The sequence below is a fragment of the Syzygium oleosum genome, unplaced genomic scaffold, assembly GCF_021117445.2.
Source record: "Syzygium oleosum isolate NSW1041296 unplaced genomic scaffold, Sole_v2.1 Sole_v2.24, whole genome shotgun sequence".
Taxonomy (NCBI): domain Eukaryota; kingdom Viridiplantae; phylum Streptophyta; class Magnoliopsida; order Myrtales; family Myrtaceae; genus Syzygium; species Syzygium oleosum.
The window spans coordinates 2,375,098-2,391,157 of record NW_026607508.1 but is presented as its reverse complement, the minus strand read 5'-3'; the positions used below and the strand labels follow the sequence as shown (position 1 = coordinate 2,391,157).

General features: G+C 41.2%; 1 long non-coding RNA gene and 2 pseudogenes across 1 annotated transcript; 2 read left to right on the top strand and 1 right to left on the bottom strand.

Moving 5' to 3' along the window:
- Positions 1-2,227: 2,227 nt before the first annotated feature.
- LOC130134818 (uncharacterized) lies at positions 2,228-4,675 on the top strand (annotated as a pseudogene).
- A 110-nt stretch (positions 4,676-4,785) lies between these two features.
- On the bottom strand, positions 4,786-13,471 carry LOC115666535 (uncharacterized; annotated as a pseudogene).
- Positions 6,983-8,435, top strand: LOC130134801 (uncharacterized). Its single transcript, XR_008814309.1, has 2 exons — positions 6,983-7,816; positions 8,038-8,435. It is a non-coding gene; the product is annotated as an uncharacterized LOC130134801 (long non-coding RNA).
- Positions 13,472-16,060: the final 2,589 nt, after the last annotated feature.

The following is a 16,060-nucleotide window of genomic DNA, read 5'->3' as shown; positions in this document are numbered from 1 at the left end:
ATTGAGCCGAGACACCGGTGGGATAGACATGTGCATGTACGATGAAAGAGTTGCCCAAACCGGAACCTGACCCCCAAAAAAAAAAATGCCGGGTCTTTTTTCATTCGGGTTTCCTTTCGATACGGGTAGTGAATAGAATAATGGGTTTCTCACAGTTCAGTATCAGCCGAAGCCGATTTGAAGCCCAACTGAACTTATTTCGAAACCAAACCAACGAGAGTAAAAGCTTATCAATTGCCGTTCTTTTCTCTAACAATTCGTAAGCTTATCATATGTTCATGATATCGGAAGTCACCATTGCCGTTGAGATGTTCGATAAACTTGAACAATGTAAAAGTTTGCCCCGTAAGATTAGAGTAAGTGCATAAACTTGATATCTTAGATGATGGATCACAATAAATCGGTACAAGTGAGCAGCTACGCATGCATTAACCTGGCTGAAATTTGGATTAAGACAATCGAGGATGGTTGCCCAGTTCTTAAAATAAAAAGAATAATAATAATAACAATAGAAAAACGATAACCCAAATTAACCTGTTTTTTCAGTGTGGGTTCTATGCAAGTCGGGTTTAAAGGAATTTTAAAAAAAATTCATTTACTTTGGCCTGGCATTGAGAAAAAAACTAAACTTTGTATGGTAACTACACCAAATGTCCCGACAATTGACGCGTACTTTTGTTTATTGGTGGCTGCGCATGATAACTTGCCAAACAGTGTTTGATTCTGTTCTTTTGTTCCCAGAATCAGTTTGGGAACAGAAATGTGTTTGTTTAATTTTTTGATTCTGGGCACAATTTTGTGAAAAATTGTTCCCAGAATCAGTTTTCAAGAATAAAAAAAAAGTAGCTTCTTGATTTTGGGAACAATTTTGAGAATCAATTTTTTTCTCTTCTTCCTTTTCTTGGTTTTTAATGTAGTTTCTAATGTCCGGCCCAAGGCCCGCCCTCGCCGGATCTGACGAGAATAAAATATTTTAAGAAAAAATATTATTAAAATAAAAAATATTTTACCGGCCATGGCCAAAAAAAAGAAAAATATATATTTTTAATAAAAAATATTATTAATAAAAAAAATATTTTACCTGCCATGGCCGGTGACCAGGCCATGGCCAAAAAAAAGAAAAAAAATATATTTTTAATAAAAAATATTATTAATAAAAAAAAATATTTTACCGGCCATGGCAAAAAAAAATAAAAAAGTATATTTTTAATAAAAATAATTTAATAAAAAATATTATTAATAAAAAAATATTTTACAGGCCATGGCCGGCGATCAGGCCATGGCAAAAAAAAAGAAAAATATATATTTTTAATAAAAATATTTTAATAAAAAAAATATTTTACCAGCCATGGCCGGCGACCAGGCTATGGCAAAAAAAAAATATATATATTTTTAATAAAAAATATTATTAATAAAAAAAATATTTTACCGGCCATGGCCGGCGACCAGGCCATGGCCCAAAAAAATAAAAATGTATATTTTTAATAAAAATATTTTAATTATTAATAAAAAAATATTTTACCGGCCATGGCCAAAAAAATAAAAATATATATTTTTAATAAAAATATTTTAATAAAAAAAATTATTAATAAAAAAAATATTTTACCGGTCATGGCCAGCGATTAGGCCATGGTAAAAAAAAAAGAAAAAATACTTTTAATAAAAATATTATTAATAAAAAAATATTTTACCGGTCATGGCCGGCGAGCAGGCCATGGCTAAGAAGGAGGAAAAGAAAAAAAGAAAATAAAAAAAAGAAAGAAATATTAAAATATTTAAAAATATTATTAATAAAAAGAAATTTTGTGGCGTTACCAAACGCATTTCTGTTCTTTTTCTATTCCAGGGATGGAATTTTGGGCCGTTAACAAACGCCTTAAAATGCTCAGAATCAATTCCGGGCACAGAATAAAAAAGAATCATTTCTGAACAGAATTTATTCCCGGGCACAGAATCGTTGTCATGCGCAGCCCAAATGTCCCGACAATTGACGCGTACTTTTGTATTCGCAATATAATTCGCGTACGTACGCGTGCGAGTGAACGCAACGCGCCGAGCCAATTTGACGCAGACCGCGGAAAAAATAAGAAAGAAACATTACCGAAGACAAGAATTCAACTTGAACATAAACAAACTCTTTTGTCTCTCTTGCTCGCTCGCGCGCGCTCTCCCGGACACTGTGCACATTTGTGATTTGGTCTCGCTCTTCCCTCTTCAGGTGTCGCACAGCGGGAGAGATATCGCTTCCCTTTGCTTCTCCTTCGTCGTGCTACCGTCAGGTCTCTCTCTCTCTCTCTCTCTCTCTGTCTCTCTCGACTTCGTTTGTGATTTGGTCTCACTCTTCCCTCTTCAGGTGTCGCGCAGCGTGAGAAATATCGCTTTCCCCTGCTTCTTCTTCTTCGTGCTGCCATCAGGTCTCTCTCTCGACACTTCTGTGAATGTGAATATGAGCGACGATTATTGGTTTACGAATTCTGGGCATTTCGATTATTTCAAGTCTTTTCCCTCATTTTTGCAATCGTGTTGTTTCTGAGTGGTCAGTTGCAATTTTAGATACTCTTTATTCTCTTCAGGAACCAATCTAGTGTATAGGGCTGGAGTATACTCTGTTCAATGTCAGTTGCCTCGTATTTCGGTGCAGGGTTTGATATTGCTGTACATAGGGTTTCCCTCTTCTTTTGTGTACATAGATAGGCTGAGGAAGCAGACATGCCCAGACAGGGAGATCCATTTTGGGAATATGTAGAGCTTCTTCCGGATGGCAAATTTAAGTGCCAGTATTGCGGCAAAAAATTTGCCAGTAACCTTCAAAGGGTTAAATGGCATTTATCTAGAACTAGAGGGGGTGGTGTAGACATTTGCAGCCAGGTACCGGAAGATGTTCGACTTGCCGCTGCTGAAGCAATTCCTCCCAAGCAATTCCTCCCCCTAATAAGAGAGCCAGGGGTGAAGGCTGTTCAGGTAAGACTCAAGAGACTTCGGCCAAAATGGTCATGAGTAAGGATGGGGTTTTCCTGGATAAATTGCTCTCTAAGTTGGTCCTGTTGAATGACATCGACATCGATATTGTTCGGAGGTCGTCTTTCATTGAGTTTGTGAATGCTGTGGCTGAACACGGTTCCCATTATAAGTTGCCACGCTATTCTGTAGTCAAGACAAAGTTAGTGCCCGATTTGGTTAAGGAAATTGGAGAGCATGTGGAAAATGTGAAGAAATCATGGGACACAACCGGCTGCACGCTCGTCTTATATTTGGTGCGATAAGGAGAGATCCTTCGTTAATATCTTTGCCCATTCTATTGACGGGATGATACTATTGAATGCCCTGGATATCCCCATTGATGATGAGTTAACAAGCGGTTTGCTGTGGGAGATTGTATATTTTGTCACTGAAAGAATAGGAGCCAACCATGTCCTGCAGTACATATCCAACAGTGCTCTAGGAGAAGGATTATTTGAAATTTTGCTCAATGACAACCACCCCCGCATCTACGAAACTCATTGTGTTGCTCGCGAAATACATCTGCTCTTGGAGGATATTTACAATGATGTTGAATGGGTAAGAAAGGCATTCGATCGAGCAAGAGCTGTTGTTCACAGGCATGGTGCCATCTTAACATCAACGAACCCGTTCGCAAAAAACTGGGATTTGGAACAATCATCCTCAGAAAATTGTGCTCAAACTATTACATGCTCCAATCGATCATGGGGGTTGAAAGTGAGCTGCGATCTCTTGTTTCATCATCGGAGTGGCTTTCGTTGAGTTTTGAGGAGGATGAATTAGGCGTAGAAGTGGGTGAAATCATTCGCAGTTCAGAGTTTTGGATTGAAGGGAAAGAAGTCTTGCATGCTCTAAAATCGATATTTCAAGTACTTCGTCTAGTTGATAGCTATGGCGCTACTTCTGGGTTCTTGTATGCAGCCGTGGAAATGGCGGATGAGGCTATTAGACAAATATATAAGACTAATGTACATAAGCATCAGAGGTTATGAGAGATTTTCAAGCCATGGCAGGGTAAAATCATTCATCCAGTGCATGCTGCTGCAGCTTTTCTTAACCCTGCTTACATGTGTAGCGAGAAGTTTATACTGAAACAGGCAATGAAACAGGGGATTGATTTCATATTGGAAAGTTTGGTAGGTGTTGAAGAAAGGGAAAAATTTATGGAGGAAGTGCATCTCTACCGTAACAGAGAGCCAAAGTTGTTCACTTGTACAGCAATGACAATGCTACAAACTTCTCACCCTTGTAGGCATCTATTCTTTAAACCAATTAACCGCATTGATTTAATTTCACATTTTATTCGTTTTCGATGTGTGAATTGCATGTTGATAGTTGTTTCGTGCATAGGTGACTGGTGGGACTATTGCGGTGATGTCCTTCCTGTTTTAAGGAAGTATGCAATTCGAATTCTAAGCCAACCCTGCAGTACTTCGTCCTGCAGGCAGAGTTTGAGTGCATTCGAAACTGCTCAAATTAAGAAGAGGAGTAGGAGTGGCCATGCCGATTCAATCTCTTTCTCGCACAAAGGACAGATATACAGATCTCCGTCAAGGCAAGAAGTACCAACAACCGAAACTGCATCACTTACTCAGCTGCAAGCAGCTTCTCGGGCATCACCGAAGCTCCTGCTCATCACGGGAGATGCATTCCCAATTTGGCAATGTGGGCTTAACGACAATCGTGTCTCTCTGAATACCATTGATGGCTCTCTGAATTTCATTATGGAGTGGGTGGCAGTAGCTGCAAGTAGCAAGAATCTTGGTGACAATGTTTTCTTTGATTCTAAGGAGCCATACAGCATGTCAATATCCGACAAGAAACAACACAACTATGGACATGTTCACGGTCTAAGGATGAAGGAGGAATGCGGAAACATAGAGTACAGGTGATTGTGCAGGCAAAAATCCTTACACTTCTCACATATTCTTCCATGGAAGGTGTCAGAGCATCATCAGCATCTTCACATGCATTAATCGGATTCCAGATTCCGTCCCCACAAATATTTGGATCATCCCTCCTGACTGTGAATACATAGCAAAAAAGTGCTCAGGAAAATTGCTTACTGATCAATCAAATGATTGGACACTATTACTCATATATCTAGTTGCTTTGTATGCATAAAAAAAGTAACTGGATAAGGCAACGGTTGCAGTGTTTAAATATCAACCGCACATTCATCAAACAACTTAATGCCAAGTGTCTAAACTTAAATGACCTACCATCTTCGACAGCAAAGGCATTAGATGTGCCCTCATGGACACGGATTCCTTCACAATAACCCGATGCAGCTTTGACTCCAAGCCTGAATTTTTGACTTCTTGTCCAGCTTGATACGTCGTTAAAAGTGATAGCACCCAATGCCCCCATGCCTTTATCGAGGATTACAGAAAGATCACCGGTCAAGAGTGGCATCTTCCCCTCTCGCCCCATTATTTCATTACTCCCAAAGAACTCTCTAGTCCAATTTTGACCAGTTTCCTCATCAAAGTCGCCTCCAATCACCGTCACCATCAACTTTAGTACCGACGAGGGTCCAGATAGCACAACACTGCCTGTACTGGAATCTACCAAGATGACATGAATGGGGGTTCCTCTCTCACTCTTAACCTCATTACCTGTAAGTAGGCTCGTTGGTAGTTTAGTTATAAAATGAAGACGTAAATCCTTTTCACTCTCACCGTCATTCCTCGCCGATGCGGACCTGTCAGTAGAAATATGAATTTAACGATTTACCAAGAGAAATCTGCACGGCATAAGATAGAGCACGGTACACCCATTATGAGGACAGCCTTCTTGCCAACAGCAGCGTCATACAAAGGAAGAGAATGCTGAGAACCAAATCCAACCTATGAAATCGCTCTAGTAGGTCATTCACATTACCATAACAATCGGAATCAATTGACGATCAAAACCTACGGCCATTTAGCAATAACTAGCTTGAACACTATTAAAGGGTATAATGGTCTTTGGGATTTTGATGTGTATATATACCGTATTTTCTGATCAATAAAATACACATCATTATTCTACTTACATGGTATCAGAGCCTAAACCCTAAAATTACCGTCGTCCACCGCCAACCACCGTAGAACCCAAGACCGGCAACCTCATACAAGGCCGGCGACCTCATCCCGGCGTCCCGGCGAAGCGTCGGCGACCCGGCGAAGCGCCGGTGAACCAGATCTGAGGTCGCCCAGGCCTGGCGAAGCGCCGGCGAGCCAGACCCAAGCCTCGCGAAGCGTCGGTGAACCAGATCTGAGGTCGCCCAGGCCCGGCGAAGCGCCAGCGAGCCAGATCTGAGGTCGCCCAGGCCCGGCGAAGCCATTTCCGGCGCCGATTTAAGTCCTCCAGGCGTCGATCGAAGGTTTCCAGGCCAGGCGACCCACTTCGACGTCTTCTGACGTCACTAAGTGAGGAGTTTGACTTGGTTGCTGATATGCTTGCGGGAAGGGAGATTATCGCTGTGTATGTTGGTTTGGATGATTGGATGTGATGTTGGTTTGGCTAATTGGCTGATTACGTGTAGTGCTATACATGTAGATTGAGAGACGGGGGGCTGAGAACTGTTGCGTATAATTACTGGTACTGAGCTGATGTGTTGATTGGTTCGGATTTGGTCGATCATTTTGAAGTTGTTGTGATAGGTTGTGGAGTTTTGTTTCTGGTTTAGTGTGAGTGATTATGGCAGATAAGAACAAAGGAGTATTGACTGAAGTCGTATCTACATCTTCTAATCGTTTGACTGAGGAAAAATTAGCTAGGATCACCAACTTTCAGCATTGGAAGAGAATTGTGGTGATAGTATTGACCGGAAGAGAGCAAAATCACCATTTGACAGGTGCACGAACTGCTGCTGATACTAAATGGGATACCATGGATGCCAGAATTCTTGGGCAAATGTGGAATTCTATGGAATCTCACGTGGCTGCCTTAGTTACACATGCCACTACTGTTAAGGATTTATGGGATTACTTGAATGTCCTTTATTCTGGGGAAAATAATCTCTCAAGGATCTATGAAATCTCCCAAGATTTCTTTAGAGCTGACAAAAAGAATCGGTCTCTTACTCAATTTTTTGCTGATTTTAAACAAATGTATGAGGAGTTTAATCATCTTTTGCCAATTACCTCTGATGTTAAGACGATGCAGGAGCAACGAGAACAATTGGCTGTTATGGGATTTTTGGGAGCACTTGGACCAGAGTTCAATGTAGTTCGTTCACAAATTCTTGGGGGAAATACTGTGCCTTCACTAACGGAGACCTTTTCTCGGGTCTTAAGGGTTTCACGTGAGTCATCTAAGGATATATCCCCCACAGGTGATAGTTCTGCCTTGGCAGTCCAAGGAAATCGAGGTGGTGGTCAAGGTCGTGGTGGTGGTCGTAGTGGCCGTGGCTTTAATAGTGGTGGTAGTGGCCGTGGGTTCAATAGAGGCCAATCACAGTCATACGGTAGCATCTCTAGTGACAAAGGGAGTAATACCGGACTTGCACGAACATGTCATTATTGTGGTATGCCTGGACATATTCAGCGTTTTTGCTATAAGCTTCATGGAAAGCCCCCTCATTCGGCTGTCGCTAATGTAGCCCATGCAGTAGAGTTGGGTGTTTCTTCGTAGTCTTCTGAAGGAGGAACACTGATTAGAATGTCAGAAGAGGAACTTGCTAGGTACAATCAGTTCCAGATTTCTCAGCCAGTTTCCTCTTCCACAGCTACTTTTGCTCAGACAGGTAATGCAACAGCATGTCTTTCATCTACCTCTCGCCCCTGGGTCATTGATTCAGGTGCTACCGATCATATGACTGGATCTTCAGGTATCTTTTCTGTCTTTCACGAGTCTTCGTCTAGTGTTACATTAGCTGATGGCTCTCTGTCCACAATAAAAGGGATAGGCACAGTACCACTGATATCCTCCATATCTTTATCCTCTGTCATGTACCTCCCAAATTTTCCATTTAACCTTATGTCTGTTGGTCATCTTACCAAAGAATATAACTGTTCTATAACCTTCTATCCTGATTCCTGTGTTTTTCAGGATTTGAAGACGAAGAAGACGATTGGTAAAGGACATATGTCAGGGGGACTATATGTGTTTGATAATGCTACCAGTGTAGCTTGTTCAGCAGTTTCTCCACATCAAGTTCACTGTCGCTTGGGACATCCCTCTTTAGCAAGTTTGAAGAAAATTGATTCTCAGTTTCATTCTTTATCTAGTTTCGAGTGTGAGTCGTGTCAGTTTGGAAAATTGCATCGTATTAGTTATAGTCCAAGAGTCAATAAACAGGCTTCTCGGCCGTTTTCTTTAGTTCATTCTGATGTTTGGGGTCCATGTCCTACTGCTTCAAAGTTGGGTTTCAAGTACTTCGTGACTTTTGTAGATGACTATTCAAGAGCCACTTGGCTATATCTAATGAAAAGTCGTTCTGAATTATTCTCTATTTTTTGTGCGTTTGTTAATGAAGTACATACTCAATTTTCTGCTTCTATTTGCATTCTTAGAAGTGATAATGCCAAGGAGTATTTTTCTAGAACATTCTCTGAATTCATGTCCCAACGGGGCATTCTTCATCAATCTTCTTGTTCAGATACACCACAACAAAACGGTGTAGCCGAAAGGAAGAACCGTCACTTGTTAGAAATTACTCGTTGTTTGATGTTTGAAATGAAGGTAGATAAATCCTTTTGGGCTGATGCTGTTATGACAGCATGTTATCTTATCAATCGCATGCCGTCCTCTGTTCTTAAGGGTGCCATTCCTCACTCTCTTCTTTTTCCTTCTGACCCTTTGTTTCATTTGCCACCTCGTATATTTGGTTGTGTTTGTTATATTCGTGACCATCGTCCAGGACTTTCCAAACTTGATCCTCGATCCCTTAAATGCATTTTTGTTGGGTATTCTCGTACACAGAAAGGTTACCGTTGTTATTGTCCTTCTTTGCATAAGTACTTCACCACTGCAGATGTTTCCTTTTTCGAGTCTACTGTCTATTTTGATAATTCGATGGAGACTCCTACAGTGGATGATGATTCCTTAACATATGTTATTATGGAATCAACACCCACTTCGGACTCTCCAGTTATTCCTCCACCTGTCCAGTATGTTTATAGTCGACGTCCTCGTCAGCATGTGGAGCCCCCTGTAGATGTACCTCAGCCTATCTCATCTACTTCGTCTTCTCAACCTGAGGTAAGTCGGTCACATACTGATCTCGATATTCCTATTGCTCATCGCAAAGGAGTTCGTAGTTGTACCAAACACCCTATTGCCCAGTTTGTCTCATATTCTGGTTTATCTGCTTCTTGTCGAGCTAGTCTAATGACCATTGATAATCATCCTATTCCTAAAACTGTTCTTTGAAGCATTATCTAGTCCAGTGGAGGGCGGCTATGGAAGACGAATTACGAGCACTTGGACCAAAATCGAGACTTGGGATCTTGTTCCTTTGCTGGAGGAAAACAGCCATTGGTTGTAAGTGGGTATATACTGTTAAAGTTAACCCTGATGGTTCTCTTGCTCGTCTCAAAGCTAGACTGGTTGCTAAAGGGTTTGCACAGGCTTATGGGGTTGATTATGATGATACTTTTTCTCCGGTGGCTAAGATGACCTCCGTTCGTCTTTTGTTTTCTTTGGCTGCGTCTGCTTGTTGGCCTCTATTTCAACTCGATGTAAAAAATGCCTTTCTTCATGGAGATTTACAGGAAGAGGTGTATATAGAGCAACCACCAGGGTTTGTTGCTCGGGGGAGTCCGGTCATGTTTGTCGCTTAAACAAATCTTTATATGGCACAAAAGGTCTCCCGAGCCTGGTTTGGGAAGTTTACTGAGGTGGTACTCCAGTTTGGGTTGTGTAGATGTACTGGAGATTATTCTATGTTTTATCGAGTTTCTGGAGCTGGTCGGATATTCCTTGTAGTTTATGTGGATGATATTGTCATAACTGGAGATGATTCTACAGGGATTAAAGAGTTGAAAAGGTATTTGCAACAGCAGTTTCATACAAAGGATTTGGGTCTTCTTAGATATTTTCTGGGTATCGAAGTAGCACGGGCGAAGAAAGGTATTTATATCTCACAACGAAAATATGTTCTGGATTTGCTTACAGAGACAGGTATGCTAGGTGCTAAACCACTGGATACACCAATGGAAGTGGGCTCTAAATTGACAGCAGAAGATGGTGAGCTGTTGGATGATCCGCAGAGGTATCGAAGACTTGTTGGAAAGCTAAATTATCTGACTATCACTCGACCTGATGTTTCTTTTCCAGTGAGTGTTGTGAGTCAGTTTATGTCTTCTCCCCGTACCTCACATTGGGCTGCTGTAATCAAAATTTTGAGATACTTGAAGAAAGCTCCCGGTCGTGGTCTCATTTATCAGGATCATGGTCACAGAAGGGTGGAAGCCTTCTCAGATGCTGATTGGGCAGGATCTCCTATAGATAGGAGGTCTACATCAGGGTATTGTACCTTTGTAGGAGGAAACCTAGTATCTTGGAAGAGTAAGAAGCAAAGTGTTGTGGCTAGATCAAGTGCAGAATCAGAATACAGAGCTATGGCTCAAGCTACCTGTGAGCTAGTTTGGATGCGTCAATTGTTAGTTGAACTTGGATTTGAAGACCCTGCACCAATGGAGTTGTGGTGTGATAATCGAGCAGCCGTCCATATTGCCTCAAATCCAGTTTTCCATGAGCGTACCAAGCATATCGAAGTTGATTGCCACTTTGTCCGTGAGAAACTTCAAGCTAGAGTTATTTCTACTAGTCATGTTAGGACTGGTGAACAACTAGCTGATATTTTTACCAAATCTCTAGGGGGAAGTAGGATTGAGTATATTTGTAACAAGCTGGGCATGCTTGATATCCATGCTCCAGCTTGAGGGGGAGTGTTAAAGGGTATAATGGTCTTTCGGATTTTGATGTGTATATATACCGTATTTTCTGATCAATAAAATACACATCATTATTCTACTTACAAACACATTGATTTCACTTAGATCTATTAAAGTATGGAAAACAAACACAGATACTAACAGTTATGATCAAAAGAGATGATGCCGTCCCTGCCTGTCATCCATACAGACATAGGCTTGGAAGGACTTCACTAATCCAAACAGAGTTGCAAATAAACTTAAGGCAAGTTCTTGTGGAAGATCAATAAAGAAAAAGACAAGCAAAAACATGTCTCAGTGACATTATCATTCACTACTGTCATATTTGATTCTAACTCTAGTAAATCATGCCACGTTGTGGTTGACAAATCAGCTTGGCATGCTTTTAAGTCGCAATCATCTCTAAAGTGTCCCAACAGAGATTCTTACCAACAATTTATCTGAACTTTGGTCTCATTCAATAGATCACGAGTAAAATTGTCATTGACAAACTCTGTGCAATCAGGAAGTTCATCGAGTTTCTCAAGATCAGGTGGCTTCCTAATTTTTCCTTTCATTGCATTGAAATTCTCCATCAGTAATGCATTTGTCCTCCAATATAGATAATTGTCCTTCAGTGCAGGCATCAGCGGCTTCCTCTTCTTAATTTGAGCAGTTTCGAATGCACTCAAACTCTGCCTGCAGGACGAAGTACTGCAGGGTTGGCTTAGAATTCGAATTGCATACTTCCTTAAAACAGGAAGGACATCACCGCAATAGTCCCACCAGTCACCTATGCACGAAACAACTATCAACATGCAATTCACACATCGAAAACGAATAAAATGTGAAATTAAATCAATGCGGTTAATTGGTTTAAAGAATAGATGCCGACAAGGGTGAGAAGTTTGTAGCATTGTCATTGCTGTACAAGTGAACAACTTTGGCTCTCTGTTACGGTAGAGATGCACTTCCTCCATAAATTTTTCCCTTTCTTCAACACCTACCAAACTTTCCAATATGAAATCAATCCCCTATTTCATTGCCTGTTTCAGTATAAACTTCTCGCTACACATGTAAGCAGGGTTAAGAAAAGCTGCAGCAGCATGCACTGGATGAATGATTTTACCCTGCCATGGCTTGAAAATCTCTCATAACCTCTGATGCTTATGTACATTAGTCTCATATATTTGTCTAATAGCCTCATCCGCCATTTCCACGGCTGCATACAAGAACCCAGAAGTAGCGCCATAGCTATCAACTAGACGAAGTACTTGAAATATCGATTTTAGAGCATGCAAGACTTCTTTCCCTTCAATCCAAAACTCAAAACTGCGAATGATTTCACCCACTTCTACACCTAATTCATCCTCCTCAAAACTCAACGAAAGCCACTCCGATGATGAAACAAGCGATCGCAGCTCACTTTCAACCCCCATGATCGATTGGAGCATGTAATAGTTTGAGCACAATTTTCTGAGGATGATTGTTCCAAATCCCAGTTTTTTGCGAACGGGTTCGTTGATGTTAAGATGGCACCATGCCTGTGAACAACAGCTCTTGCTCGATCGAATGCCTTTCTTACCCATTCAACATCATTGTAAATACCTCCAAGAGCAGATGTATTTCGCGAGCAACACAATGAGTCTCGTAGACGCGGGGGTGGTTGTCATTGAGCAAAATTTCAAATAATCCTTCTCCTAGAGCACTGTTGGATATGTACTGCAGGACATGGTTGGCTCCTATTCTTTCAGTGACAAAATATACAATCTCCCACAGCAAACCGCTTGTTAACTCATCATCAATGGGGATATCCAGGGCATTCAATAGTATCATCCCGTCAATAGAATGGGCAAAGATATTAACGAAGGATCTCTCCTTATCGCACCAAATATAAGACGAGCGTGCAGCCGGTTGTGTCCCATGATTTCTTCACATTTTCCACATGCTCTCCAATTTCCTTAACCAAATCGGGCACTAACTTTGTCTTGACTACATAATAGCGTGGCAACTTATAATGGGAACCGTGTTTAGCCACAGCATTCACAAATGAAAGACGACCTCCGAACAATATCGATGTCGATGTCATTCAACAGGACCAACTTAGAGAGCAATTTATCCAGGAAAACCCCATCCTTACTCATGACCATTTTGGCCGAAGTCTCTTGAGTCTTACCTGAACAGCCTTCACCCCTGGCTCTCTTATTAGGGGGAGGAATTGCTTCAGCAGCGGCAAGTCGAACATCTTCCGGTACCTGACTGCAAATGTCTACACCACCCCCTCTAGTTCTAGATAAATGCCATTTAACCCTTTGAAGGTTACTGGCAAATTTTTTGCCGCAATACTGGCACTTAAATTTGCCATCCGGAAGAAGCTCTACATATTCCCGAAATGGATCTCCCTGTCTGGGCATGTCTGCTTCCTCAGCCTATCTATGTACACAAAAGAAGAGGGAAACCCTATGTATAGCAATATCAAACCCTGCACCGAAATACGAGGCAACTGACATTGAACAGAGTATACTCCAGCCCTATACACTAGATTGGTTCTTGAAGACAATAAAGAGTCTCTAAAATTGCAACTGACCACTCAGAAACAACACGATTGCAAAAATGAGGGAAAAGACTTGAAATAATCGAAATGCCCAGAATTCGTATACCAATAATCGTCGCTCATATTCACATTCACGAAGTGTCGAGAGAGAGACCTGATGGCAGCACGAAGAAGAAGAAGCAGGGAAAGCGATATTTCTCACGCTGCGCGACACTGAAGAGGGAAGAGTGAGACCAAATCACAAACAAAGTCGACAGAGATCGAGAGACAGAGACAGAGAGAGACCTGATGGTAGCACGATGAAGGAGAAGCAAAGGGAAGCGATATCTCTGCCGCTGCGCGACACCTGAAGCACTAACTTTGTCTTGACTACAGAATAGCATGGCAACTTATAATGGGAACCGTGTTCAGCCACAGCAATCACAAACTCAACGAAAGACGACCTCCGAACAATATCGATGTCGATGTCATTCAACAGGACCAACTTAGAGAGCAATTTATCCAGGAAAACCCCATCCTTACTCATGACCATTTTGGCCGAAGTCTCTTGAGTCTTACCTGAACAGCCTTCACCCTTGGCTCTCTTATTAGGGGGAGGAATTGCTTCAGCAGCGGCAAGTCGAACATCTTCTGGTACCTGGCTGCAAATGTCTACACCACCCCCTCTAGTTCTAGATAAATGCCATTTAACCTTGTTCGCTCGTTTTATGACGAGGAATATCCTTCACCGAAACTTCGATTTTTTCGGTTTTTATTAAAGTAGGTTCTGTGGCTTTATTTCTAGGAATATTGTGGTGAAAAACAGAGTGTAGTGCAGGGTTATATGGAAGCGGGTGGAAATTGAGTGGATTGAAAATGGATCTGAGATCAACAAAGTTTCTAACTACGTTACAATACTCCTATGAAAGCTGTAAATGACTTGAAGGTTAACCAAAACTACAGGAAGCTGTAAACGCAGGAAGTAAAAGTGCAGAGGAAACTAAAGTGCAGATAAGCTTGAGTGTTTTTGTATTGTTGTTGATGATTCCGTCTTTGCTTCCTCTAAGTATTTGTATCTCCCCCTATCCTGCAACTGCTCGTCGGTTACTTCTTTGTTTTCAAACTTTGAATCTTGGCGCTTTCAATAACTGCCTTTTCTATCCACGTTTTCCAATTTCATTGTCCACCAAAACTTGATCTCAACCGCTGGGATAACTTCCAATTTGGATAAATAATCTCCCACGATCTGCTCGTGCTCACTATCTCCGCTTTCTACTCATAACTTCCTGTTGTCATGATTCACGTGGCTGGGTTGTGATCTTGCCGATTTTCGGTAGTTTCAGCATTTCCCGAAATGTAAACTTTTCATATTTCGGTAAAATTACCGATTCTCTCCAATCACCGAATTCGGGACATGGTGCCATTCACATGGTATCAGAGCATTCCCGAATTTTATCCAAACGTACTTCGGCAGACGACTAAGCTCCATTCGACTTGACATCTATGCCGATTTTGGTGTAAATAAATGCCCCCTTTTAAAAGAATTAAAAGAACTTTTAATTCTTTTAAATGTCAAAATAATAGTACCTATTCTTGACGTCGCTTCGTCACCTTGCTTCGCGCGCTTACCCTTTCGTCTCCAAAACACTTTTGATAAAAATTGTTCCTTTTTCGTTCTTCTGCATCTTGCGTAACTGAAAGATTAAACGCTAATCTTCCCTCTCATTCATTCTCTCTGAACTTATTGGTTACCAACTTAATAACTGCTTATCCACATGCATGAATCAAATTCCATCTCCATCCCATCTCTCCAAGAAAATTCTGACACATCATCCTCCACAATCTGCTCCCTTTATAACTGCTTAAGCTTGCCACAGATTCCCTGCAAACTCACAATCCTGTTCATGATGTCTTCACATGGTTCTTCATCTCGGCTGCTTCTTTGGTCTCGATCACAGAATGGTCGTAATACTTATGAAGGTAAACTTTCTACTGAACATTATCAAAGTTGAACTTTGACGACCATTCTTCATTCCCTTTAACATGGACAACTTGCTTCGTTCTCTATAGGTGATCGATCCTTATGGAGGCGACTACACGAACTACTGTCTCAAGGACACCATGCTTTATTATTGAACAACAATCATAAGGTAGAAGTTACCGACCTGACAGACTTCTTCGGATCCAAAGTATTTCTATCTGCAGATTCTACCTTTCTGGATCTGGTCTGGGAGCTATGTTCTTTATTCCCTCATAACTTTGATACATTCAAACATAATGTGAGGGAGATTTGAAATTTGGAACCTGTTGTTGTGGAAGCTGATGATCTTCAACTTTAGATTGAGAAGGAGTTTTCCTGATTGCAAGATTCTAAGGCTGAATATGCTCAAACCCAAGAGTCTTGTACTCAAGCTAAAGATGACGTTGAGATGGCACGTCGACTCCTTACTTTCTTTTTGAATCATCGTCGTGTAGAACGGAGAGTGATCAGAGATGAAATTTCTCGAATTAGATCTATGGTTGAAGTTTCTTCAAACAGGTACAGGCAGTTGCTTCGATAAGCTTGGGAGAAGTTTGAAGTTGTCCGCTTCCATTCTCGTCACATGAAGTATCTTGAAGAACAACTTTCTGAACTTCACCCGAATCTTGCCTTACATTCTAA